At 42.2% G+C, this 27,050-nt stretch overlaps 1 pseudogene across 1 annotated transcript in view; it reads right to left on the bottom strand.

Moving 5' to 3' along the window:
• The window catches only part of LOC311061604 (delta-type opioid receptor-like), a 32,133-nt pseudogene extending 27,250 nt beyond the window's left edge, over window positions 1-4,883 (bottom strand). Inside the window, exons 1-2 of the transcript in view lie at window positions 4,768-4,883; window positions 1,622-2,044 (exon numbers count right to left, since the gene is read on the bottom strand). The product of the transcript in view is annotated as a delta-type opioid receptor-like (transcript). The remainder of the gene's footprint in view (window positions 1-1,621; window positions 2,045-4,767) is intronic.
• Window positions 4,884-27,050: the final 22,167 nt, after the last annotated feature.

The following is a 27,050-nucleotide window of genomic DNA, read 5'->3' as shown; positions in this document are numbered from 1 at the left end:
AAGCAGCTGCTGCTTTGTCCCAGGAGGTGAGAGGAGAAGTCATCATGTTTAATGTCAGCTATACACCTTCATACCACACAGTATACTCCACTCTTTACTGTGTTTAATGTCAGCTATAAACCGTCATACCACACAGTATAAACCACTCTTTACTGTGTTTAATGTCAGCTATACAAAGTCATACCACAGAGTATAAACACTCTTTACTGATGTCAGCTATATAAAGTCATACCACAGAGTATAAACCACTCTTTACTGATGTCAGCTATACAAAGTAATACCACAGAGTATAAACCACTCTTTACTGATGTCAGCTATACAAAGTCATACCACAGAGTATAAACCACTCTTTACTGTGTTTAATGTCAGCTATACAACATCATACCACACAGTATAAACAAGTACTGTGAAACCACTAAATGGCAGGTAATGTGTAGAACTCCAGTCAAATGAACATATACAGCATTACTGCACTGCACTGTTACCTTTGAGGAAAAGGCCATTTTGTGAATTGACAGAATAATGCTTGGAGAAGCAGATGTCATTACTAACATTTTTACTGTATTCTACATGTTACGTTTGAGGGGGCTGAGACTTTACGTCACTCTTCTGAATAAATGTCTATCTGTAATAAATGACCAAATCTTAGGTCCAAACTGATGTCACAGTGCTTCACCAAGACCATGTTCACCATCAGACATTTTCCCAGACAAACAGGTGTCACAGCTGAAGGTAATGATGTTAATTGTGACTGTCTTGTGTGTTGCCAGGAGTAATGCATTCATCCTGTCACACACACGCACGCACGCACGCACGCTCGCACGCAATGTTAGCTGTGGCCACAGCTAACATTATTACCTTCAGCTGTGTTTACCTGCTGCTGTCAAAATGCCTGCTGTAAACAAGAAATGTTGAAGATGAATTCAATTTATGTCCAAACGACACACAGCCCCTTTCAGAACCCTGTATACCTTTTTTTGTATTTGGGAGGACGATATCCCAAATATAAAAAGGTATACAGGGTTCCGAAAGGTAGTTGATGGCGTAACCATTGACTAGTATGACCTTTTTCAATCTAGTTAGATGTGTTCTCATAAAATCCATTCCAGATAAAACTAGGACACTCGACTGAATTCCAGGATGTAAGGGGATAAGTTCAAAGACGAAGAACAGATCTTGTCGCCAGGCGACATTATGGCAGGTTTCTGCCTGAGGCAGCCACGCTGAGTCAATGTGAATGATAGATAATATATCTGATGAACCGTGAATGTTTCACATAAAACGTTCACTTGATTTCAGCGCAGATTATTATAAACGACTGTGTATAGGCCTACAGGAGGATGCTTCATGAGGGGATATTAGATAGAGCCAACAGCACGCACGCACGCACGCACGCACACACACACACGCCCGCCCGCCCGCCCGCCCGCACACTACAGTGCGATAAGGTATGCACTCTACTCATGAAAGTGAAATCAAAATCATGTAAATAAGTTAGAAAATCAATTAGGCTAACATATACTGTTCCTTTAACAGTGGAAAACGTATGACATCAAAACAAGTTGAACAGACTTAATAAAAAGGTAAATGAAACATTGAGTAATGGTTTTAATAAACTCACCTCACCACTACGTACATGACTAGAACATTTCCCAGCAGTCCCACCACGCAGATAACGGAGTAGAGAGCCGTGATGCAGATGGCTATAATAATGCCCCCAGAGCTCTGGACGGGACTACTCTGTTGTTGCTCCGTGTAGTTCTGCCTGTTGCTCATGAAGCCCAGGTCCTCGTCCGGGAGGAAGGTGACATTGAAGGGGATCACAGAGTACAGGTCAGACAGATCAGCACCCCTGGGCGCTGTAGAGGAGAACAGCTCCGTTGCCATGTCGCTGTCCAGCACTCTGTGGTGCTGAAACCCATTGCTGTCCAGCACTCTGTGGTGCTGAAACCCGTCGCTGTCCAGCACTATGTGGTGCTGAAACTTGTCGCTGTCCAGCGCTCTTTGGTGCTGAAACCTGTCACTGTCCAGCTGAGCTGTGGTGCTGAAATAGCAAAGGAGGAGGCACTGTGGTGTGTTTGTCTACACAAAGACTCAGCACTGCTGGACTGTTGCTCTGAAGGAAGAGGAGAGGAGAGGAGAGGAGAGGAGAGGAGAGGAGAGGAGAGGAGAGGAGAGGAGAGGAGAGGAGAGGAGAGGAGAGCTCTGGGGAGCTACAGGCGCCCCGGCACTTCCAACAACAAGCACAAATACATAAAGAATTTGCACAGAAGCTGTCAGATTTCAGAGTAGTGGGCTCTCCGTCATTTTGTCTTATTCCTAAATGTATCTCAGGACCTTTGACGTATCCTAATAGCAGCAGCTGTCTGTGCACGAGGTTCATGTGATCATGCTCTCTGCCTCTCCAAGAACCACCTCGCCGCCACGATTGGGACTGCTTGTCCACGTCATGCCGCGTAGTTCACTGCGAAAATAATGAAGCGAGTTGCCAGCAAACAGACAAATTGATGAGGTTCTGATGAAACTATGAGGCTGTGGTGGAAATCTGAATGGGGACTCAGTCAAATAAGATAGATAAGGCAAAGACGACAGTTCACAATTCAGAGGAATGAGTGATTACATTTCGGCACCAAAAGGAGTTCAGGACTTACAATTCAGCAGTACAAAATCGCATGGAAACAACCTTGGTTGAACTCAACCACACACTGACAGCTTGTAGCCTATATACAAGTAACACCAAAAGCTTCCCTCATCATCAAAAGGCCTTTTGTCCCACATAGAGATGAAACACTTTGCTCCTGCCCCTTCCTGCCACCCCCGACAAAGACAGGTTAATTTACTTATCAACTTGCATGATGACAAAATCATGTAAATGCTTAAAAGGTGCCAGCCCGTCTGAGAAGCAGGGTGGAGTCTCACAGCACAAAAGTGAGAAAACGTGAGATAACTGAAGAAAAAAAAACATTTAATCTTTATAAGTTAATTTTAAAATGTTAACTTCTAAATCTCTTTGACAAGTACAGCAATGATAATTCCACAGGACAAGACAAGAGGTGTAGTGTGATTATGTGCTCTTGAAAGCGGTCATTCATGTCGACTTAGTTAAGTTTGATATGAATTGGTCCTTGTACTGTAGTAATAATAATCGTAATCATAATACTAATAATGATAGCTCAGATTTATATAGCACGTTTCTAGCAAGTCCCCATTCTATGTACCCTTAACATAAAGAAAAGGAAGGAACCAACTTTATTAAGAAGAAAAAACAATAAAAGATGAGTGCTAGATAAAAAATCCACTAATTCAATGTGCTTCACACAAAACATTAAGCAAAGGAAACACATTTTAACAGGCCATTAGAATGCAATAAAAACAAAAGAAGGACAATAAAAATTATGGAATAAAACAGACTACGAAAGGAATAGAACTGTGCCAATAATTTCAATAACACTTTACCTGACATTCAAAATAATATATAGGCTATACCTTTTGTTTAAGCTATCTGCTAAATATCAGCTTAATTTATACTATAATGTTCCAAAATAGAACAGATCTACAAGCTAACAACAAATCATGATGCAAAGTGCTATTAGCAGGTCTGTTCTGCAAACAACACCATAGTACTGTGGATTATACATCTAGCTTTGAGATGCTTAACAGTCTGCTCCATGGCCACGTGCGTTGGTCTCCAGCCTCTACCATTACGCACACAGTGTCCAACACGTCCATCTTTAGGCTGGATTGATCATGGATGCAGTCAGAAGTCCAGGGAGATAATAATTACACCCTGCTCTCCTGGAAAGACAATGCTGATCGATGTGGGGAGAGCTGCACGTGCTCATCAACACTGTCTGATGGTTCTGTTATCACCCATGGGAAAATACACTGCTAAGTGATATACTACCTGGATCCTTCAGTGAATCAGGAAGAGGCATTAAGCAATTCAAATACACCAGTACCCCCACCCCCACCCCACACAACCAGTTGCAAGTATACAGAAGCATTGGCTTAAGATTGATACACAGTATGTGAGTAAAAGTACTCACATTTCTCATGGCATTTCATTGGCTTTCAGTTGTGCGCTGAGCGCGCACAGCTCTCGTGCGCTGAGCGTGCACAGCTCTCGTGCACTGAGCGTGTGACGAACACAAATGGCCTTGATGGAATTCTCACTCCACGGCCCTCATTTCTCACACTGAGAACCCCAGCTGGGGGGCTTAATTCTCACATATATTGCACAAAGCCCCTCATCTCTTATTATTATTTATTTATTATTCATCTGACAATTTTCCCATATCAGTCATTATAATTGTAATGACTGATGGGATTAAAACACGCTGACATTAGCAGGGCCCCCTGGCCCTCTGAGCACCAGGAGCTATAATAGAGCCAACTAACAAATAATAGCAGAGTTCAAGCTCCTTCCAGAAGTTATAGAAGGGACTATTATATCGTTGCCGTCGGGTGGAAACCTTGTACGTCCAAAACGGTGAAAATAGTGTAGGCCTACTGTTGTGCGACACTCTTGTATGAAGTATGGCGTTCATTCACAAAAAACATACACATTTTGAATATGGAGATACAAGAAACAACGGTATTCATATTGTTTATGTTGATAGGCTATATGTTGATCATACTAACTGTTTTAGGCAGCAACTGGTCTTATGCTTTTTATCTATGCTTTTCATGTTTTTTTCCTTGACCAGTTGAATGGCCATTGTGGGTATAGTAGGCTTTCTGGTGGGGTGGGGGCTCCTAAATGATAACTGGCCGAGGTAGACGAGGCCGTCTACCTCGTCTGCCACCTGCTGCAACAATCTGTTGATGACAGCAAGGCTGGCCCTCTGTGAGCAGGTCCAGGGGCCCTGGTGGCAATCAATCATGCTCTTTTATTTTGTATCACTGAGACATTACAGCAGGAGAAATATGGAGTGTTGGCAGGTGTGTGTGTGTGTGTGTGTGTGTGTGTGTGTGTGTGTGTGTGTGTGTGTGTGTGTGTGTGTGTGTGTGTGTGTGTGTGTGTGTGTGTGTGTGTGTGTGTGTGTGTGAGAGAGAGAGAGAGAGAGTAAGAGAGAGAATGAACTCTCCTGGCAACAAGCAACACAGCCACAATTAACAGTGTGTGTTTAGGAGGGGGGTCGGGGTGGGGACAAACAGATAATAGAGATGCACAAGGCAGGCTCATGAACCGAATATGACCAGAAAATAGAGGGTTTTCGTGAATGTAGTTCACTGTAATTGTCGATAAACAGGATTAGAAGATTACAAGGGAATTGACCAGTCTTTTGGATTTACTCACAATATCCAATCCCTCAGAAGATGACATTTGTGTTAAACGGATCAGACTACAAGGCAATCACACAGACATGCAAGGTGACTTTGCGGAAATTATCTATTTAATAGAACTCATTAAAAACCATTCCACTACAATTATATGAAAACTTTAGTTACTAGTTACTTTGTAGATTTAGATTATTATTAGTAAACATACATTAACCACTTAAGCTCTATATTATATTTCGGCTATATGAAAATAGCCAATCTACAAGCTCACAATGCGTCGCGATGCGACGCATTGTGAGCTTGTAGATCTGCTATTTTCAAAATATTTGTATACATTTAGAAAACTTGAATTGGGACATTCTGCATAACGAGTACTTCTACTTTCGGTACTTTAAGTATATTTTGATCCCAATACTAGCATCTCTACATTGCAGTATTGATACTTTTACTTAAGTAAAACATGTGAGTACTTTTTCCACCACTGCAAAACAGACAGTCATTCAGTGATGTTATTGTGGGCCCTGAATCGCTAGCCACAAATTCAGGGTCTGGTGACGCTGCCAAAGGCAGGGTTTTTTCCGGTGTAAATGTAGCCGGGCCAATGGGGATGGGGATGACCCAGTGTGAATCGCCAAAGCCCCCATCTCAGAAAACAGCTGCACTAAGAGGGCTTTCAGCCTGGATAATGGAGTGAAATTAAATGAAATTTCAGGCTGAGTGCCAGGCTCAAGAAAGAAGAGCTTCTGAGTGAGAAACCTAAGCTATTTATTTTGGAAGGAAAACGTTTCACATTGTGAACTGAAAAAAATCCCATTGCTCTGTATTCTGTGTGTTTCTCCGCAACATGTGTAAATGTCTGTGAGGGCAGCAAACACATTGTTTTGTGTCAGACGCCGTGGGTTCATACTTTAGTCTCTGTCTCAACACTCACACAGAGGGACTGGTGTTAGTAAGAAACATCATGTGAGTGGAATGCAGTGGTGGAAGAAGTACTCAGATATTTTATTTAAGTAAAAGTAGTAATACCACCATATAAACATACTCTGTTACAAGTAACAGGCCTGTGTTTGAAGTGTTACTTGAGTAAAAGTTCAAAAGTACTGGCATCAAAATATACTTAAAGTACCAAAAGTAAAAGTACTAAAATGTTTGAAAATAGCCGATCTACAAGCTCACAACACGTCGCGATGCGACGCGTTGTGAGCTTGTAAAATAGGGCTAAAGTGGTTAATGTATGTTTTATAATATAATAATTTATATCTGCAAAGTAACTAGTAACTAAAGCTGTCAAATAGTGGAGTAAAAGTACAATATTTGCCTCTGAGATGTAGTGGAATTGGAAATTGGAAATACTCCAGTAAAGTAAAAAAAATACCTCAAAATGTAACTGTAAAGTACAGTACCTGAGTAAATGTATGTAGTTACTTTACACCACTGTTGAAATGAGCCATAGGCTTGTTTCAGTCCCTCATCTTTCACAATAGAGATTGGCTGCACAGCTGCGGTGAAACCTGGTCACAGTTTCCAACTGAGTTTTGTTGATTTTCTTTTCTTTCTTTTGTTTTAACTGAAAGCTCATATTGATGTTTACTGTTAGGTAGTTGGGCTAGAACTCATATGCATCTTAAATTATTTATCATTGCTCCAGTGCTATTTGAGTAAACCAACTCACACACAAAGTTATTGGACCACATAAGGCTACAGAGAGATACAGAGAGTATACAGAGATGGATTAAACACCATAGGGTCTTTGAGTATGACCCAAACCACCATGCCCAGGGACACTGCTAGGCCAGGGACTAGGCCTAGGGACATTGCTACGACAGAAGTAGTGGAACAGGACTCTGAGCCAAACTCTAGTAATGTTTCAGTGACCTAGTTGGTAGTTAACCCAAAAAATTACTTATTTTATGCCAATACTTTGTTGACCGATATGAGACTCCACCGTCTCCATTGAGTCTCCTGTTGACCGATGACTCTGTCCTTTCCTGGAGGAATGTGACAAAAACAAAATAGTCTCCATGAATTCAATGCTTCATGGGGTGTGTAATGGATAGAAAATAAGTCATTTGTTGGGTGAACTACTCCTTTAAGAGTTGAAGAATTTGAGGCCGTAAGGAAAGAGGCAGCAGAGTGGGAATTTACAGGCCACCAACGATGCAAATTAGCTACAAAGCTAACTCTGGTCGAACAGTTCTGTTGTGTATAATGGCCCCTGTTAAATACATAAACATACGCCACAGTATCACATGAGGGATTAACTTTTTTATGTAATAGTTCAACTGCTGCACTGATTAACACTCCCACCCCCCAAGCAAACACTTGCACGCACGCACGCACGCACGCACGCACGCACGCACGCACGCACGCACACACACGCACGCACGCGCGCGCGCACACGCGCACACACGCACACACACACACACACACACACACACACACACCACACACACACCACACACACCACACACACACACACACACACACACACACACACACACACACACACACACATTTAACCCAGAGGTTGTCCTGAAAGTAATCAGTTCAACACTCAGTAAACTTCTTAATTACCACTAACAAAGATGTCCTACACACATTGACTGATTAGTCGAGCACTAATTCATTCTCCAGCACACTCTACAAATAACATCTGACACATTTAAATACAGAAGGGCAAAGATTGCGTTGGATGGATTACTTTCAGACTTTGCATTATTACCGGTACCTCAAAGACAACATCGTATTAAAGCTTGCAGCTAGTCCAGAATGACGCTGCGCGCATACTGACAGGAACCAGAAGAAGAGATCATATCACTCCTTCACTGGCTCGTATCACTCCTTCACTGGCTCCCGGTTAAATACAGAATAGAGTTTAAGGTTCTCCTCTTCACATACAAGGCTCTGGACAGGCACCAGTGTATGTCAAATAACTCATCGAGCCCTATAAACCAGCCAGAACACCATTGCGTCCACAGTATGAAAAAATGCTTACGGCTCCAGGAAACCCCAAAAAAGTTAGAACAGGAGGCAGAGCATTTAAGTTTCAGGCCGTGGAACCTTCTCCCAGTCTCAGTCCGTGAAGCAGACAGACTCTGTATATTTAAGACTAGATTAAAAACCTTTCTTTATGATAAAGCCTATAGCCGAAGTGTATAGATGTAGACAGATGCCAGGTGATTGTTGACCTACATTGTGAATTTTAATTGTATAGTGTTTCTCAGTACTCAGACACCCTAGTCATCCCCTCTCCCTCCCCACCCCCCCCCCCCCCCCCCTCTCTCCTCTCTCCTCTCGTCCTCTCTCTTCTCGTCCTCCCTTTTGGTTGTGTGGGTTTGTGTCCCACTGGTGCAATTGTAATTTAGACTGTACGGATTCACGCTCTAGTAAGGCCTGCCACTAATTCTATACCCGGGGACCCGCTCCCCGGAGGTTATTTTATCTCCCACGTCGCAGTTCCATGGAATGTCACTACGGACCCCCAGCTGCAGATCAAGAGTGTGACTGCGGACCGGGCCTCTCCATGGAGCACGACCGTGGATTCCTACTACATTACACTATACACACATTATCTTAACATTCTTATACCATTATATACTGTATACACATTATTGTACAATATTATTTTATCATATAAGATATAATACTATCTTACACTATTATATTTGCTACTATTGTTATTGTTACTACTTGTATCTCTCTCTGTCTCTCCTCTGTCTCTCCCTCTCTCTCTCTTCTTTCCCCCCGACACGGTCGAGGCAGAAGGCCCCCACCCTAGAGCCTAGGGTCAGCCTGACGTTTCTTCCAGTTAAGGGGGAGTTTTTCGTTGCCACTTGTTCAATTTTGTAGCAAATCGCACTTTCTGCGTTTGATGCAGCTAAGCTACAATCGCTAGACCCATTGAAAGGGTTTAAGAAGAGTGGAGAGAGTTGTAAGCACATTACTCAAACCTGGTGTCTTTGATGGTTTTTATTTACTATACAAACATTACAAACATAATCTAGTCTACAACTTAGTTACCAGTTAGCAACGGTTAGCACTTTAGGCACCGGTTAGTGGATAAATAACCAACGGTTAGTTTACCAACTAGTGGTTAGTTAGTTAACCTACGGTTAGGTAATAAAACCTGAGAGAGAGAGAATAAGCACATAACACACAGAGTATTAAGGATATGACTTCACATTAGACGCACACATCACAAGTACAAAATTACAATGTTACTCACTATTGGTCTCTCACTCTCTTGCAGGATCTCGGTAAGTTACTTGAGCAACCCACGGCACAGTTCCTTCTGAATCTGAGGTCCTGTGCTCAGACAGCCTATTATATCAACTTCACACATAAGGTCCGCCTTTAGGGCAGAACTTAAGCAACAGGAAGTTCTGGTTACCCACAAGGCTTTGCGCTTTGTCATGTACTGCTTCTTATCACACAAGGGCTGGCTAGCTCTGGCCTTCTGCCCTGTCCACCTATTGTTTCTTATCTCACACCCTTCCCCCGCTGGTATGCAAGGAGAACCCTTTGAGGCTGCTTCCTTAGCAGGGGGTCTACAGTGGGCTTGCTAGACTCAACTTGAAGGGACATTAAATTAGTCCAACAGGACAGTTGAAATAAAGTACATTACTATATCATTAATAATAATCCACAATTATCTTTCATAATCATAGATTATTCCACACCTGCCACCTGTGTGTCTGATCTAGATCCAGGACACACACAGAACATTCCTCGTGAGCTTTTTGGCTCTTTAGATAACGGCTCGGTAAAACAATTGTTTAGTATGGCTCTCTGTAAACTACTCTGATCCCATACTCATACAGATTACATTTCAACACACATTTCATAAGTGGCTCTAAACCCATATACTGAAACAATTAACAGTTCAACTTAATGTTCTCAATTTGTTTGAAATACTTTCTGGACATTGTGGCTAATATTTGATCTCAAATTGACTTTACTTCATAGTAAATCATGACCAATTTAATTTTAGCAACAATTCTTTTCCACTAGTTTATCCCTGAGGTTTTTCCTAAATCCCAGGACAAATTAACTTTAATTGTAGTTATTATCTACATGCATGGGCAAAAGGGTTAAAAGATTATTAAAATAGTTGATCTACAATTTCACCTTAAGAAATTTTAACTTTAACCTCAAGCACACATCCTAAAATGCTTTTTAGACAATCAACAAATAATAATTCAAACAGGTCTGATTGCTCATACCATGAGTCAAACATCAGTACAGAATAATTGTTGTTGTGCGGAAGAACTTTCCAACTTATGTTGCGTTATGAACTTAGTGGCATAGTTTTGGAAGTTACAAGTAGCTTAATACATTTCATTATGCGTTAAGTTTTTCTTCTGTGGTATATTGCGAACCTAGAAATGATACATTCATTTACAAAATATATCTCGAAATTCCTATGTAAACAGTCGCTCAAATAAGACATTTCGATTTTTTAGACACCTCGCATGGCGTCTTTTCGCTCCTCGTCCGCACTGCTCCCTTACTCTGAGGGTGGCAGCGCAAGTGTCAGTTCGTTCGCCAGTGTCACGTTGCTGGCACCACCAGCCGCCAGTGGGACTGCTTTTCCAGCAGCACCCGCCTGCAGGTTTTTTTCGGCCGCTGCCAAGAAAGAGCGTGGGGCTTTGCTCTCCTCCGCAGAGGGTGAAGAAGGCTTATCTTTTATCTTCACCTTCTTTTTTCTAATTATTCCAGCCCCACCAGGACGAAGCATTCTATTTGCCTGGATCCTGGCGGTAAGAACTGAAGTGAGCTGACGTAGCACCCCGCCCCTCTTTTCCCTCCGCAATTTCCTCATGACCCACCGGACTGGAGCGATGAGGTCAGGAGGCTTGCATATTTCACACTCGCATTTTTTCAAGAGGACAGGAGGTTTGCAGTTCTCACATTCGCATAATTTTATCTCGACTGGTCTGCAAACCAAGGCTTTCCCCCTGCCACCGTTGTGTAACGGAGGCTCAGAGGAAACGCCGCTTTTAGCTGGTAGCCCGCCACCTTGGTTAGCCGGGGGCTCCGTAGGACCACCCAGCTGGCTGGCCATGGCTCCTTCTCCGGCCGCAACTCTCTGGACCTCCTCCGCGATGAGTGGTTCGGTGGCGACGCCCTCGCCAGCGCCTCTCCTGGTGAAGCATTTCCAGTTGCGACATCCAGTGGCTGGCACCCCTCTGCGTTGATTGGTTCGGTGGCGACGTCCTCTGACGCCCTCGCCTGCGCGGCTCCCTCGACCATCTCCTCTGCGGCTCTCGCGATCTCCAGTGGTGGACTCTCCGCAGCTACTCCCTGGACCTCCTCCGTGATGAGTAGCTCGGTGGGGACGTCCTTCTCCGTGGCAACGTCCGTCGTGGCGGCGCCCTCTGGAAGGACCCCCTCTGCGTTGATTGGGTCGGTGAAGACTTTCTCCGCCGTGGCGACGTCCATTGAAGCTGCCTTCCTGGTCGCCTGCTCGTCTGCGACGTCGACTCCCGGCACGGTTCCCCCCGGAACCTTCTCAGCGTCGTCTCCTGGTGCAGTAGTGGAAGTATCTAGAACGACTTCCATGGCAGCAGCGGCGATGGCTGCTTGTACAGTGGGAGTAATTTTCTCACCTCCCTCTGCAGCGTAGAATGGGACCCCCGGGCAGGACCCTGCGTTCCCCCCTGGAGTGGTGCCATCTGGGTTGGCTCTGAGGACTGCTGGCCCAGTTGATCCAGCTGTAGGTGTGACATTCCGACCCCCCTTTGCAGCGACCGGCTTATCTGTAGGACTGGTGACTCCAACCCCCTCTCCAGTTACGACCGGGACTGCTGCTGGGTTAGACATTTGCTCTACACTCACAGCAGGGGATTCACACAATCTGGCTTTTGACCACTTGGTCAACTGGGCTACCTTTCTTTCCCTCAGCTGCTGGTATTTATTGCACATCTCTGTCTCCTTAAGCTTAGAGATATGGCCTTTCCACCCCAGCACTGCTTCCTCAAGATAACCGAGTCTCCTAGATAACACACGCCCCTTCTTATTTTGCGCTGTGCTGGACACGGCCAGTGCGCCTATTTTCTCAGCCTCATCTAAAGCTTGCACTAATTCCTGGACCAGATCGTGCATTTGCTTTTCCACATGGTGGGACCAAAAGTAGGTCTCAAATTTCTGGTCTGTTTCTACAAACCTCTGTTCACAAGCATCTATCATCTCGTAAACCTCAGATGTGTCGCTGCAACTTTCTATTAGCTTGGTGATATAATCACCTGTAATCTCATAGAGTCTGGTAAAAACCGTCCTCAGATTCTCTCTCTTCGTGGCTAGCTCTGGCTTTGATATTTGGAGCCAAAGGTACGACATCTGGTCCTCAGCCAACTCTGCTTCCCACCCAAAGTCTGACTCTGCTGCCTTCACCCCTTCCATCAAATCAGCTAATCCTGCCATATTCCCCTTTTTTACCTCGCCTTCTTGGCTATAGGACTTTAGGTTTAGGCTTTTCGGTTAGTCTTAATTCAATAGGCTGTGAAAGCTATCGTCAGTTCTTTTAGCAAGTAGTAGTGTTGTTCAGCCTTTAGCTCATAACAACAATAATTAATTAACACTGTGTTTAACCTGTAATAGCATGCAAGAAGCCTGAGTTATTTTGTTAATTAATACTGGCAGGATTTATTTAGCTCTACCAAAGTAAATAATAGCATTTAACCCACAATGATGACTTAATCCACTGCTATCGTAACTAATCATGTAGTTGCTCACAGTTTTAGTCTATCATAAAGTCTGGTTGAACATGGTATTACACTAGTGGTAGAAAACCCCCCCACCCCTCAGTGAACAATGGCCTTTAACTCCCGATTATAAGATCACCTCCTAATCACTGTCATTTAGTCTAATTTTTAGCTATATTGCAGTGTCTGGTCTCTCATAAAGCCTAGTTAAACCATGAATACTATTTTAAGGTTTGTCTAATCAGCTTAAAGCAAGCATCTATGATTAGATTATTAACCAAACCTAACTACTTCTCCTCTCAAGGCGTGTTAGAATTTGGCGGTTAGCTTAGCACTGTCTTGTAAGTGAACAAAGACAATGCTAATTTCACTCCCCCACCCTCTAGCCAGGGGCAGCAACCCCTCTTTCAAAGTGGCAGTTAGCTAGCAGCTAGCACTTTATGCTAGACAATAGAGCTACTTAGCTTGCTGACTGCTGAACCCACCCCTGGTTTAGCTACAAACCCTGTGGTTAGCTTGCTGCTAAACCTCCTAGCTCCTATCTTAGCGCAGACAATAGAATAGTTAGCACGCAGCGTTTCACTCTAAAGTCTTTGTTCTCCACGGTCTTCGCAGAACTGTGGGGCTTTGTTCATAGCAACCTGATAGTGAGTCTCTTCCCGGTAGGTTCCTCGGGCCCGTACGGTATTACTGCCTCGGTCCTAGCGTCGTGTAGGCCGCCGGCTCCGTGTATCCCCCTTCGCCTCCGTGGTTCAGACGACTCCTCTCGGTTGTGGCTGTGTTAGTTCACACACTACTAGCACTGGTTCATTAAGCCAGCGTTAGTTCTGTGAGCCTATTTAAACCTGTCCCATACCAGGCCAAATAATTATTTTGTTGCAACTAACTCCTCATCTTAAAGAGACAGTATAGTTATACGTTCCGCTTCAAGCGCCTAATAGGCTACCACGGCTTTATCTGTGTCATATCTTTACAACAACACAGCATCACTCAATTATATCATCCGCTTCCAGGGCCTAATACTTTCATAGGCTACCACGGGTTATAACTTTTCAAGTGATTCATTCAACACTAGTTGTCCCTTTTAGACACACTAGTGGTCTAATTTAATTACTGTGAACATTTAAACTCTGTTAAACGACTATGTAATCAATCCTTGCAACTATCGCACACTAGTGATCAATTACTGTGAAACTAGGTGGCACACTAGCGATTATTACTATGAACATTTAAACTCTGATAAATGACTGTGTAATCAAATAGACAAACTAGTACTCTGAAGGCCTTATTAAAGGTCAGCACAGTAAAGGCCGCCTAAACTTAGTAGAAAAGTCTCCTCCGGAGACTACTAAAGTTTAATAACTGCGTAGTTCAACGCTTAAAACAAATATGCCTCCTCCGGAGGCATCAATAGTTTTATTACTGTTCAATTTTGTAGCAAATCGCACTTTCTGCGTTTGATGCAGCTAAGCTACAATCGCTAGACCCATTGAAAGGGTTTAAGAAGAGTGGAGAGAGTTGTAAGCACATTACTCAAACCTGGTGTCTTTGATGGTTTTTATTTACTATACAAACATTACAAACATAATCTAGTCTACAACTTAGTTACCAGTTAGCAACGGTTAGCACTTTAGGCACCGGTTAGTGGATAAATAACCAACGGTTAGTTTACCAACTAGTGGTTAGTTAGTTAACCTACGGTTAGGTAATAAAACCTGAGAGAGAGAGAATAAGCACATAACACACAGAGTATTAAGGATATGACTTCACATTAGACGCACACATCACAAGTACAAAATTACAATGTTACTCACTATTGGTCTCTCACTCTCTTGCAGGATCTCGGTAAGTTACTTGAGCAACCCACGGCACAGTTCCTTCTGAATCTGAGGTCCTGTGCTCAGACAGCCTATTATATCAACTTCACACATAAGGTCCGCCTTTAGGGCAGAACTTAAGCAACAGGAAGTTCTGGTTACCCACAAGGCTTTGCGCTTTGTCATGTACTGCTTCTTATCACACAAGGGCTGGCTAGCTCTGGCCTTCTGCCCTGTCCACCTATTGTTTCTTATCTCACACCCTTCCCCCGCTGGTATGCAAGGAGAACCCTTTGAGGCTGCTTCCTTAGCAGGGGGTCTACAGTGGGCTTGCTAGACTCAACTTGAAGGGACATTAAATTAGTCCAACAGGACAGTTGAAATAAAGTACATTACTATATCATTAATAATAATCCACAATTATCTTTCATAATCATAGATTATTCCACACCACTGTTGCAAAATTGCTTGCTCAGGGTGGGATGTCGGGGCTCTGCTCTACACGTAAAGTGTCTTGAGACAACTTGTTGTGATTTGACACTTTAATAAAATTGAATTGAATTGAATGTCAGAGTCAGTCAGGAGATTCATTGAAGGCTATAGATCTCATTATGGATTCAAAACTGATCACTATATTTTTCAATTAATTCACAAACTGTAACTTGACTGCTGATGTTTAGATCAAGACTTGGAAGAACAATTTCTCACATTGACTGCGAGGAAACTATTTCGTCTCACTTGGTTGTCGATGCTTGTTGTGCTGCCACACAGTGAAAGATAAAACATTAATGTTTTATTTCAATATGAATACACCCTTCTTAAGGAATCCCTCTCCAAATATGTTTTTATCTAAAAAACAGGGTTCAAAGCAAAAACTATTAAAATTCATAACATCAAAATTGTAGGCTACTCTGTTACTACTCTGTAGTTCTTTCCTTTCCAAAACGTAGAGTACAGTACTTGCTCCAAAATAAAGTCAAAGTAAGTGCAAATACTGAGTTTTGAGAAATGATTCAAAAAAAGTACAAGCACATGACAAAGCTACTAATTCATTGAGTGTCCTTGTAGTTAGCTATGTTCCATGTCCTGGCACTGCCCTCCCTACTGACCATTAGCAGCAGGTTTTGATGCCCTCCCTGCTGACCAATGGCAGCAGGTTTCGCACAGACAGAGCAGATGGACGATGAAATGGGAGATGTCGAGACACATTAGCTACATCCCCGTTTCCCATCATGCACTTGGAAACAGAGTCTGGCCGGTGCTCTGGTACTGGCTACACTTCTATTAACATCCATGCCGTATGGTCTTTTATTTGGTTTCACTGTTCATTGCTGTTTGAAGGCTGAAAAATACAGGGGAGTGCAAACTCCTTCTCTCTGCAGTCTACAAAGCAGAGCAGCTTGCAGAGCCTTTCTGTCTTGATGTTGCCTGTCACTCACTTTCATCTCCCACCCTGATCACACAGGAGTTGTCTCTAGAGCAATGTCTGTGTCTGTTCATCACCTCTCAACTCATCCAATGTGACAGTGGGGAAATTAACATTAATGATCAGGATGAATGAATGAATGAATTTAGTAATAAATGAATGAATGCAAAACATTTGACATAAAATATTATAATTCAAAACCACAATGTGACATATTGTGAGCTTGTAGCTCGGCTATTCATGGGGGGCGGTGGTTAAATATTTTTTAACGGACATTAAGCATTAACATTATGCAGAATGTCCCATTTCAAGTTTTCAAATTTATAAATTGTCTGAACAATATTTGGCTCTGAGATGAAGTGGAGTAGAAATAAAAGTACTGAAAACTGGAAATACTCCATTAAAGTAAAAAATACCTGAAAATTGTAATACACTACTACAGTACTTTACACTACGATATTTGCTTTGAACTGAACTTTAGTTGAACTAAACTTGCCACTGCGTGGCGCTGTAGCGTTGTATTGTATTGGATTAGCGTCTAGTCTATCGGTGAGCAGCAGTGATGTATGTACTGTACTGTAGTGCTCATTGATTTAGTAAATATGACAAATGGTAGGAGAGCGCCTGTTGTTTTATGTGCTAGTTGTATTATCTTTCCACCAAATGCGCTTGTTACCCTACTTCCACTGAATTATGGTATTTACAATGTGAAGGAACATTATTTACCATGCTGAAAGGACTGCTTTGGTGGAAAACAATCCCAGCTGGTGTGTGCTTTCTATGACAGGGGGCATAACTCAGGATGTATTGTCCACTGCAGAGTGGACCTGGACTTTGCTAAATGTCATTCATCAACAGGCTCTATGTGCAAAGCTTATGGGATGTGATCCTGTCATGACACCTGTTGCTATGATGATGAATTCCATTGGAGTAAAGCCACAGGAGATTTAAGCTGTTACTGGAGGCATGTTTGAAGATGGGGAACTCCTTCCTTCTCCACACTGCAGTCAGGTGTTTAACAGGGATAAGGTACTACGGTGCTTCTTGATGGATGGAACTGACAATCTGACTCACTTGAACAGCTCATCGCTGCCGGGTGGAAACCTACAGTATTTGTCCACAACCCAAATGTGGAGGGAAACATTTGACAGTATGGGGGTCTTTTCGGTGGTCTGCAGGCAAATGCACATTCATATGGGGGTCCTTGACATGAAAATGTTTGAGAACCCCCCCCCCCCCCCCCAAAGGAAACACACAATAGGTATAAATAAAATAATCTCCATATACTCCTTTTTTTCACCTCCATAAATTGATGTACTACTTTGTCATACAACAGTGTTGTAAGCGAAAATAGACAATCTACACGTTTACACGTGTGCATCGCAATGCGTTTTGACCTCCGTAGATCTGCTATTTTAGCTATTTTTGAAGAATTGTTAAAGTGAAAGTGTGTCTAGGAGAAGTGAACAATAGATTCTGACCAAATAATAACTACATTGAATCCATTGGAACACAGGTTATTTTGTCCATTTCCTGAAAAGTAACGGTTTGGACCCAACAGCTATGATATGACATGATCAGCACTGTTAAGGCCTTCAAAGCAAATCTTCGATTTACCCTGTGGGATCAACAAAGGTCTACCTCTACTACAAGTGTTGCTGGAGGTTTGACCTCATTCTTTTTGCCTTTCTCCATGCACCTTTGAAGTAGGTGAAGTTGTCAAAACTTCCTCTCTGCTTCTACAGTTCAAAGCAAACTGTCATTTTACATTCAGCAAGTGAAAACCAAGAGGTACCCTCAGACTCTTCCCCTCAGTCTCAAAGATGTTGGAAAGTTTTGATCGCATACGGGGGTCGAGACCTGCTCTTCGTGTGTGGGCAGGACGTTTTCATGCAGATTCAGTGACTGTCAACTCATTGAATTGAGTTGACAGTGAGCTTTCAGGACTGATAGTTGAACTGTTGTGTGTCAGTCCTGTGGAGATAGAGATGAATGATATAAACATCTAAAAAATGTCAACAGCATTCACATAATTTCTGGAAACTAGTAGAGCCAGAGAAACTGTAAGCAGCCCTGAAAATGTCTGCTTTGTTTGTGTCTACATACAATATGTGTTTGTTAATTCATTGAGTCAGCCAGTGCCAGCGTTTTTACTAATCTTTCGAGATCACAGAACATTTTCCTCTATGACGATTTAAACACCAGATATCTCGGGGGAAAGATGAGAGTCTCTTCTTTATCTGAAAATAAAGAGCTGGGAAACACTGCCTTAGAGCAGTGATACCAGTTTTATCTCTGGGTCCCCAATCTTAACTCTGAAGAGTGTACACTCTCAGTGTTGCTGTTACAGACATGTAAGGGTCCATTTGGTTCCTAAATATCAATCATTTATGTGGGAACCACCTGGAATCCCAGGGTTAGTGGGTCACAGGGGTATCTAGAACCCACATTGAGAACCAGACCAGTGATTTAGATTTTGCAGTGTAATTGGGTGGGACTGAAGAAAACTATATAGTTATATTTAGAAGCAAATAGTTTTTAGAAAGGAGTAACATTGCTCTCTTATCAGTAATGGAGGCATTCATTAATCGTTGCCTGATAGGATCAGCTGTAATGGATTGACTCTTCCAAGATGCAATTTTGCAATCTAATATTTGAGTATCAGGGGCGTTGGGTTTGCTTTTGTTTTTAACAGCGTGGCTCTCCGTCTATGGGAGATTCTGTCTGTCTGTCTGTCTGTCTGTCTGTCGGTCTGTCTGTGTGTTTGTCTGGATTTCCATATATGGGCATATCAGTCGGATTGGCGGTGCGACATACTGAAGGTGTTCGGGCCCGTCCGAACCTCTAGTTTAATATAATAAACTTTATAATGTCAATGGGGCTCTGATCGGGCTGTAACCTTGGCCAAATATGGAGTCATATGTCATACATTACGATGTCATAGATGTCTGACTGACGTCACAGGCTGGATGCATGAAGTCTGAAATCTACATTGGCACCACGCCATTCACATGTGGATCCTGAGATCCAAATTAGTATTAGGCCATATTGTTCCTGGCCAGGCTGCCTACCAGTTAATGCACCACCTCACAAACACAAAGACTGTGATAAATGAATGGAATATCTTTCAACCACTTAAAGCTGCACTATGTAACTTTGGATGGATTTGAACCTGCACTTTCAAGTGCTGAATGTTTTACCTTTGAGCTAATGGGGCCGCCTGCTTGCTCAGGGGATAAATTAAGCACTATATATACTTTGTCATACAATGAATAGTGGAAATGGAAGATCTACAAGCTCACAACGTGTCATCAAGACTCATTGTGACCTTGCAGATCGACTCTTTTCACAGTTTTTGACAATTCTGAAAAATAGAGTGTGAAGGCAGATGACTTGCAAACAAAATGAGCTGATGATGTTTTGACACTTAAGTGCTGGTGCAGTTTGATTTTTTATATTCGTTACATGTAGCTGTAGCACATATTACCCATCTTGGGACAAATATTTGACCTTGACCTTGGACCTTGACTCCATGGCAAAAGCACCCCACACTACCAGGGGCTTAAAAAAAAAAAGGGGGGGCTTTGCCCTCTCGGTTGTATTTATGATCACTCAATCACTCAATAAAAAAAACAAAGAGGCTGCAACTGTACTCAGAAAAGGTAAAACAAAGTTTAGTTGGTATATTTTCTTGCTGGTTTGGCATATTATTGCAGACATTAATTTGAATAGGGCCCCACGGCGCTCAGTGTCCCTGGTACTGAATGGAGTGAAGGAGAGACAGACAGAACACATCACCTCAGTTCAGCCTGGCTTGCTTTTCATGGTTGTAAATAGAAGTTTCTGGTCCCAGTTCAAAATGTTCCGTTGTAGCAGAGTACAGAATGGAAAATACAGGGAAGTTAAGCTTTGGTTGGGGGGTGGGGGAGAGAGTGATACCACTGCATAACATGAGCAGAAAGACAAAAAAGACATAATCTCGTTTTCCGTCTTCTTACTTAATGACCCTGATGCTGTTGGCTATCATCTTGTCGATTAAACTATTATTTTGCATTCTGTTTTCAGGTCAGGTTTAATACTGGCTTCACCACTGCTGTGAAATAATATTTGATTTACCGGTAGTTGTTATTTAGCCTTTAGAGCCTTCATTAAACCTACTTGTCAGAATATTCAGGTGGACTCAAACGCAGAAAACAGCAGGCAAGAGGTAGAATGAAGTTATCTCAGTCTTTACTTAATTCCCGTTAAACAGAACAAAAGTCAATACCAGAGGTATGTCATCAAAAACAGCAAACAAGGCAGGCAAGGGCAAGGCAAAGATGAAATCCAAAAACAGACGGTCAACTTCTTAGTCCAGGAGCAAAACAGGTAAAGGGCGGTGGTTAAGGCTGGAACAGAAGACAGGCATTACTAAGACAAACTGACAAATGATAATATTGAAGCACACTGAAATATATACCCTCAAACTAATCACAGAACACACAGCAGGTGAGTAGCAACCTGTGAGGAGTAGACAATTAGCTAGGGGGAGTGAACACAAGGGCAGGTCTAGAGAGGATTCCTGACACTACTAGACCAATTTTATGTGGTAACGCTATTGCTACAGTACCTGCTGGATAAAAAAAAACAGAAATAGGGATAGCAGGATTATAACTTACTTTTTTTCTTTTTTTAACCATCAACCACTTCATCCTGGCACCAGTCCAGAAATGACAGAACATTTATATATATATATATATATATATATATATATATATATATATATATATATATATATATATATATATATATATATATATATATACACACACACACACACACACACACACACACACACACACACACACACACACACACACACACACACCCTATTTCTTTTTTCCCTTTATCATGTAGAGTAGCACTGATAATGAGCCCTCTACCATGGCCCTATTTTACATTTTCTTCTCCTGGTGCTGCTAAAGGGAAGTGCAAACTCTCAATATGTATGCAAATCAACTTAATTTAAAGTCCAAGTGCATTCCAAGGAATTAGAAGTCACTGACCCGTTCCAATGAGGCGCCGTTGACGTAAAGGTGGATGTTCCTGAAGTCAACGATCAGCTCCATGGTTTTGTTGATGTTGAGAATGACACCAGAGGGTCAGTGAGACCTCGTCCCTGTAGGGAGACTCGTCATTGTTGTCGGATCAGGCCAAGCTTGTTGTGACGTAACTTGATGATGACATTGGCGTTGTGCGTGTCCATACTGGTGTGAGTGCACAGTTGCTGTTTACATCCGTGTCTGTCTATTTATGTGGTGAATGAAGACCTTGAAGGATTTTAATTGAGTGAGCTTGACTTTTGACCTCCTACTTCTAATCAGTTCATCCTCGAGTCCAAGTGGAGATTTGTGCCAAATGTCAGGAAATTCCCCCGAGGCCTTCCTGAGATCACAGACAACCTGAAAACACAATGCCTCCGGTAGGTATTGTGTTCATGCCATTAGAAAGAAGTGCAGACATGTGCTCACTGCTCAGCCCACTTGTGGGCTGAGCAGTGAGCACATGTCTCACTTCTTTCAGTGAGCACATGTCTGCACTGTCCTACTCCTCTTGTTCAACATTCCCCGCTGACATGCAGCTTGTAGGAGTTCATGGAACTACACAGATCACGCTCCCCGTCCGGCTTCCCTCCCCTGAACACGACCAATTGTGTTCATATTCATATACTGTAGACGCTCGTCCAAGTCACATGCACCGTGGTGGATTCAAACCACGAGACTGTGGACAGGTACTACACCCATGTGACACCTGAGCGCTGAGAGATTAATTACTCATGCAGGTGTGTGTTAATGCTATACCTAGAAAATGGCTGGAGGTAATTAAGAAGAAGCTCCTGACCTCTGCTTGTCCAAATGTAATCTAATGAAGCACTTGAAAGTGTGTGTGTATTAGTCTTGCACTCTGATGAATACATCCATGCTCGACCAATCCAAGTGATCGCTTAGCTGTCAATCGATAAACATTAAGCCTGGTTTTCTGCCCAGTTTAACACACATCAAATTAGACTGTAGCTTGTTGTTGTTTTACATCTGTGTGAACACTGCTGGTCTCCTACTCTCCTTATAATCACACAGCCCAGTGCACTCCTATTTCTGCTAGTTAACCACTGAACCATGTATACTTGTTGTTTGTGAAAATATTATCTACAAGCTAAGCTCACAATGCATCGCATCACAATATTTTTTTAGATAGGCTATTTGTAGATTGGCTATTTTTATTTTCACCTTTTTACTATTTCTGTCAATTGTCTGAAATTGTTTTTCTTCCTATAATGAAATGCCCAAGGTTTGCCTTGTTGAAAGTGGTTAAATAAATACATGTTTATTGTATTCACACATCACCACATCATCCTCTGAATCATGTGGGTAGCAGTCCACTACTAGAAATAGAACAGACATTATGTTTAAACCTCCTACTGTTGTGGTGGGTCGTCTCTCTGCCACTGTTACATCAAAACACTGAATGTCATGTTCTAATCACAGTCTCAATGACAAAACAAAATCTTCCTTTACTCCCACCACCGTCTGGCCTTAGAAAATGAAGTCATGGCATCAACTGATATTTTTATTGACAAAAACATATATAGACAAACATATATTTGTACTGGAGCTGTCATACAATTATCACTTTTAATCAGATAATTATGATTAATCTCCATTCCTAAATACGTCCAAAATATGCTCCTTTTCTCAGTGCATAGCAGTAGTAGGGAGAATGGTGTGTGTGTGTGTGTGTGTGTGTGTGTGTGTGTGTGTGTGTGTGTGTGTGTGTGTGTGTGTGTGTGTGTGTGTGTGTGTGTGTGTGTGTGTGTGTGTGTGTGTGTGTGTGTGTGTGTGTGTGTGTATGTGTGTGTGTGTTAGAAGAACCCAGATTTACATGAGAAGTTGATTAAAATGGGTTTAACATTTTTAGCTTTTAGTCCATGAATTGATTAGCCCGAGTTAATGCACACATAGTTTAATACATATCTGTCAAAAGCTGAAACACAAGAAAGCTTGAGAGCTTATTTCCATTGGGGTCCAATGAATAGTGTCTTTTCTTCTGCAGGCTTCTGCAAGAGTTAATCAAACAGAGATGCCTCCAAATAGGAGATATAACTGCTTTAAATGCATATTGTTCTGCCAAGCGGCTTCTCCCCCTTCTCACCCTGCAGGCTAAATTTAATATTTGATATCCACTGCTTAACGTTGAGCTTGATTGGCTGAGAGACCTGAGTGCTGAGGTCCCTCGTTCATTATCTTACATTTTGTTAGCTCTGCATTAAAACACATCTCCTTCCTCCTCCTTCTTTACAGGGTTTCAGGGCACCTGGCAGCACAGCAACACTTAACCTTGTATCCCAGTAATGATGAGCAGCATCCTCTGCTTTGCGCCGTGGTGCTGTACGGTACCTGGGCCATCGCATGTTGGTCTGGAGGTGATGATGGTGCCCCTGTAGACCCTTCTTTAATGAGACTTTTTACACTTTCTTTCAGAGTTAAATCAGCACCCTGGATTTTACTCTGCATCATCTTAGTTATCTCCGCCAGGCAGGGCCGGCGCGCCCATTAGGCAGAGTAGGCCTAATGCAGGCTCTAGGTGGCGCTGTGGCAGAAAACGGTGGCGCGGGGGGGGGCAAACATATTGCCTAGGGCAGGGGTTTTGAACCTTTTCAGGCCGCGACCCCCAAAATAATGATATTATTTCCCGCGACCCCCGCATGCATGAATTTAGTAAATTATCTGATAAAACATGATTTTTTTTTGCGGTTCTGGGCGGATTGGGTTTGTTTTCTTCACGTTTTTTGGTTACTTTATTTCGGTTTTAGGATAGGATTAGCGGAGGACTTCTTCGCCGGGACTTCAGTAAAATGTTTTCAGTCAAGGCGTCTTGACATAAAAAAACAGATTAAAGAATTTTTGCATTCGCCATCTTCATTTGAAAGAAAGTCTGTTTTTAAGGGTTTTGCTTTGTTTAAGTGAATGTCTAAGACTAAGTTATATTGTGGATTATATTTTGGGAATTGTATGTTCACTAGGCTGTGCATGGCAGGGGCGTCCATATCCCTGAGTCCTTCCACTTTAGACCGCATACCAAAGTGTTGATTCTAAAAGCTCCTATTTTGTCTATTATCTATTGTCTATTTATTTGTTTTTTATCTCTATTTTAAGTTACCCTTATATGGGCTGTTTAGTTTTTTATCCAATTAAGTTTTTCACTTTAGCTTCTTTATATTTAAATATCCCGTTCCTAACTTTTATTTATTTCAATTTTTAAGGAGTTATTTCGGTTTTAGGGTTAGGGTTTGGGTTAGGTTATTTAATTATAATAGGTTATTTGATAATTATTTATTATATTACATTAAAAATGTTTTCCTAATGTTAATAATGAAATATTTTTATCTTGAATTTAGTAAATTAACTGATAAAACATGAATTAATAATAACATAAAAAATATTTTGTTAATTCTTTTTATTTTTATTTTCACATTCACAAAAAAAAATGGCCAGGTTGAGAACCACTGGCCTAGGGCGCCAAATTGCCTAGCACCGGCCCTGCCGCCAGGTCATAATGGGTGGGGATTATGTTTTCGCTCCATGAATCTCTCTGTCTGTCTGTGAGCAGCTAATCTCAGATACCGCTGGACCATATGTGTGAAACCTTGAATGCACACCCCCAGTATAGTGAAGAACCTCCCGCCCAAATGTTTCAAATCGGGATCATGGTGGCACTATGACAGGCTGCTTCACAGTTTTGCCTATAACTCTTGAACCATATATGTACAATTAAATATCCTCCCCCTTATTTTCCTTGGACCATGACACAATTCTCCTCTTAGGCCATGCCCATCTGACTAGATTTTCTAAACTTACTTTTTACAACAATCCAACAGATTTTGTCCAAAACTCTCACAACTCAGTACACATCTATTGAGTCATGTGATCAATATGACTAGATGTTTCATATTCAGTTCCCATTTGCTATGATTGGCTTCTAACTTGTGTAGGTGAGGCCTGTTTTAAATTGCCACAAATCCTGAATCTGCCCCATTGTTTTATCACACATTTAGGGGCCTCTAAACAACACAGATCCAAAAGTGATTTCACTTCCACCCATAGGGAGGGGCAGCAATGATACAAATGTCACCTTAATTTCCCCTCGGGATCAATAAAGTACCTACCTACCTGTTTGTTGCAGAAACATGCAACATACACAGTAGGTCATGTGCTTGACCTCTGCAGAAAGCCCTCATGAAGACATGATTTGAATGGTTGGTCTCACTGTGATGGAAGGAGTAACGACACTGAACAGTACATACTGCAGTACAGCTGTAAATGTTGTTTGAACGAGTTATCAACCTGTTCACATATGAACATCAGCTTCTATCATATCACTGTATGTCTGCGCTGAGACAGCGCTGTGATGCAGGGAGACAGCAAACAGCTCTGGTTCTGCTTGAGAGCTTCTGTTATGTTTGTGATGGGGACAGCAGACTTCTGTAGAGATTATACAGACCTACGTCACCATCAAACAAAGACCATTTCACATGAACCCTAGCGTCCCTATTCCGGCATTGTGAGCATGGACATCAGCTATTTTCGACTGTGCGTGCGTGCGTGTGTGCGTCAGTGAGAGATTAAAAAACACATTTAACCCACTTGTTTTAATTCTGTAAACCTGTGATGTGACAAAAAAGCTGATTCTGATTCTGACTCAGATTCTTAAGTGTCATCCCAAGACTCTTGAAAGCTGCAGGTGTAATTACGAAACTGTGTTAAGTAATTAAAAAACCCACTCAAGCTGTGCAGCTTTGAAGAGCAGAGGTTCTTCCCTGCCACTCTACTGTACTGAATATATGGTACAGTTGTTTTGTTTTGTTTTCTTGACTTGAAACATCAGTCCAATTGAAATTAATCATGGGAATGATCATATAATTGATCGTTATTACCAAAGCGTACATGCACATTGTACAGTCTAAATGAATATATTATATATGCCAGTGTCATAACTTATGTAAAGTGTGGCTGATAACTGCCTGCATCTCTAGGTTCAGATAATAGAGACGCAGAGCTAAAGATGTTTGATATCACTTCCAGAAGAGGATGGGGGAAAACAAACATTTAAACCCTTCCTGCATTTGGATAAAAACAGCATTCATTATTTACTCCCTCTGAAGGAAAGCAGTGGAGGCTCCGTTGAAACACAAAAGCCTTAATTTATTTGAAGACATGGCCTTGCCTTGGGGCTTTAAAACAGGAAGAAGGAACCAATTCTGCACGATAAAGAAGTCACCTTAAAGGAGAAAAGCTGTTGCCATCTTTGAGTTATAATTAAGGGAAATCTTACTGTCTACACATGCTCCCTGTATGAAGGGAAGTGTCTGCTAATCAGGGACTTTGCTAGGTGTGAATGGCGATTTGCATCTCTTTTGTTAACTGGAGAGACAACAGGCCTGGCCTTTGTCTTCTCATCCTGGTCACACCTTGAGCAGGATGCAGGAAGCAGCTAGAGAGACAATTTTCAAAGATGTTCCTTGATCTCCTTGATCGACTGGTGGGGGGATTCTCTGACCCCCACCCGCCTGTATTCTAATGTGAGCTACCTACAGTATAAAGGTGAACTGAAATGTGACTTGTGACTTAGTACTGACCACGCCGTGAGGCTGGGGGAGCTTCGGCTACTTCTGCTGTTGCTATGATGCTGTTTGTTGATGCTGAATAAATGAATGAACATGAACATGGACTCCGGACGTCTTCTCTTCTCCTCTACTTTAATACAACCTACCAGCCTGGTAACCCG

The sequence above is a fragment of the Gymnoscopelus microlampas genome (genome assembly GCF_963454915.1).
Source record: "Gymnoscopelus microlampas genome assembly, chromosome: 15".
NCBI classification, from domain to species: domain Eukaryota; kingdom Metazoa; phylum Chordata; class Actinopteri; order Myctophiformes; family Myctophidae; genus Gymnoscopelus; species Gymnoscopelus microlampas.
The sequence above is the reverse complement of the archived record's forward strand: the minus strand, read 5'-3'. Positions and strand labels throughout refer to the sequence as shown.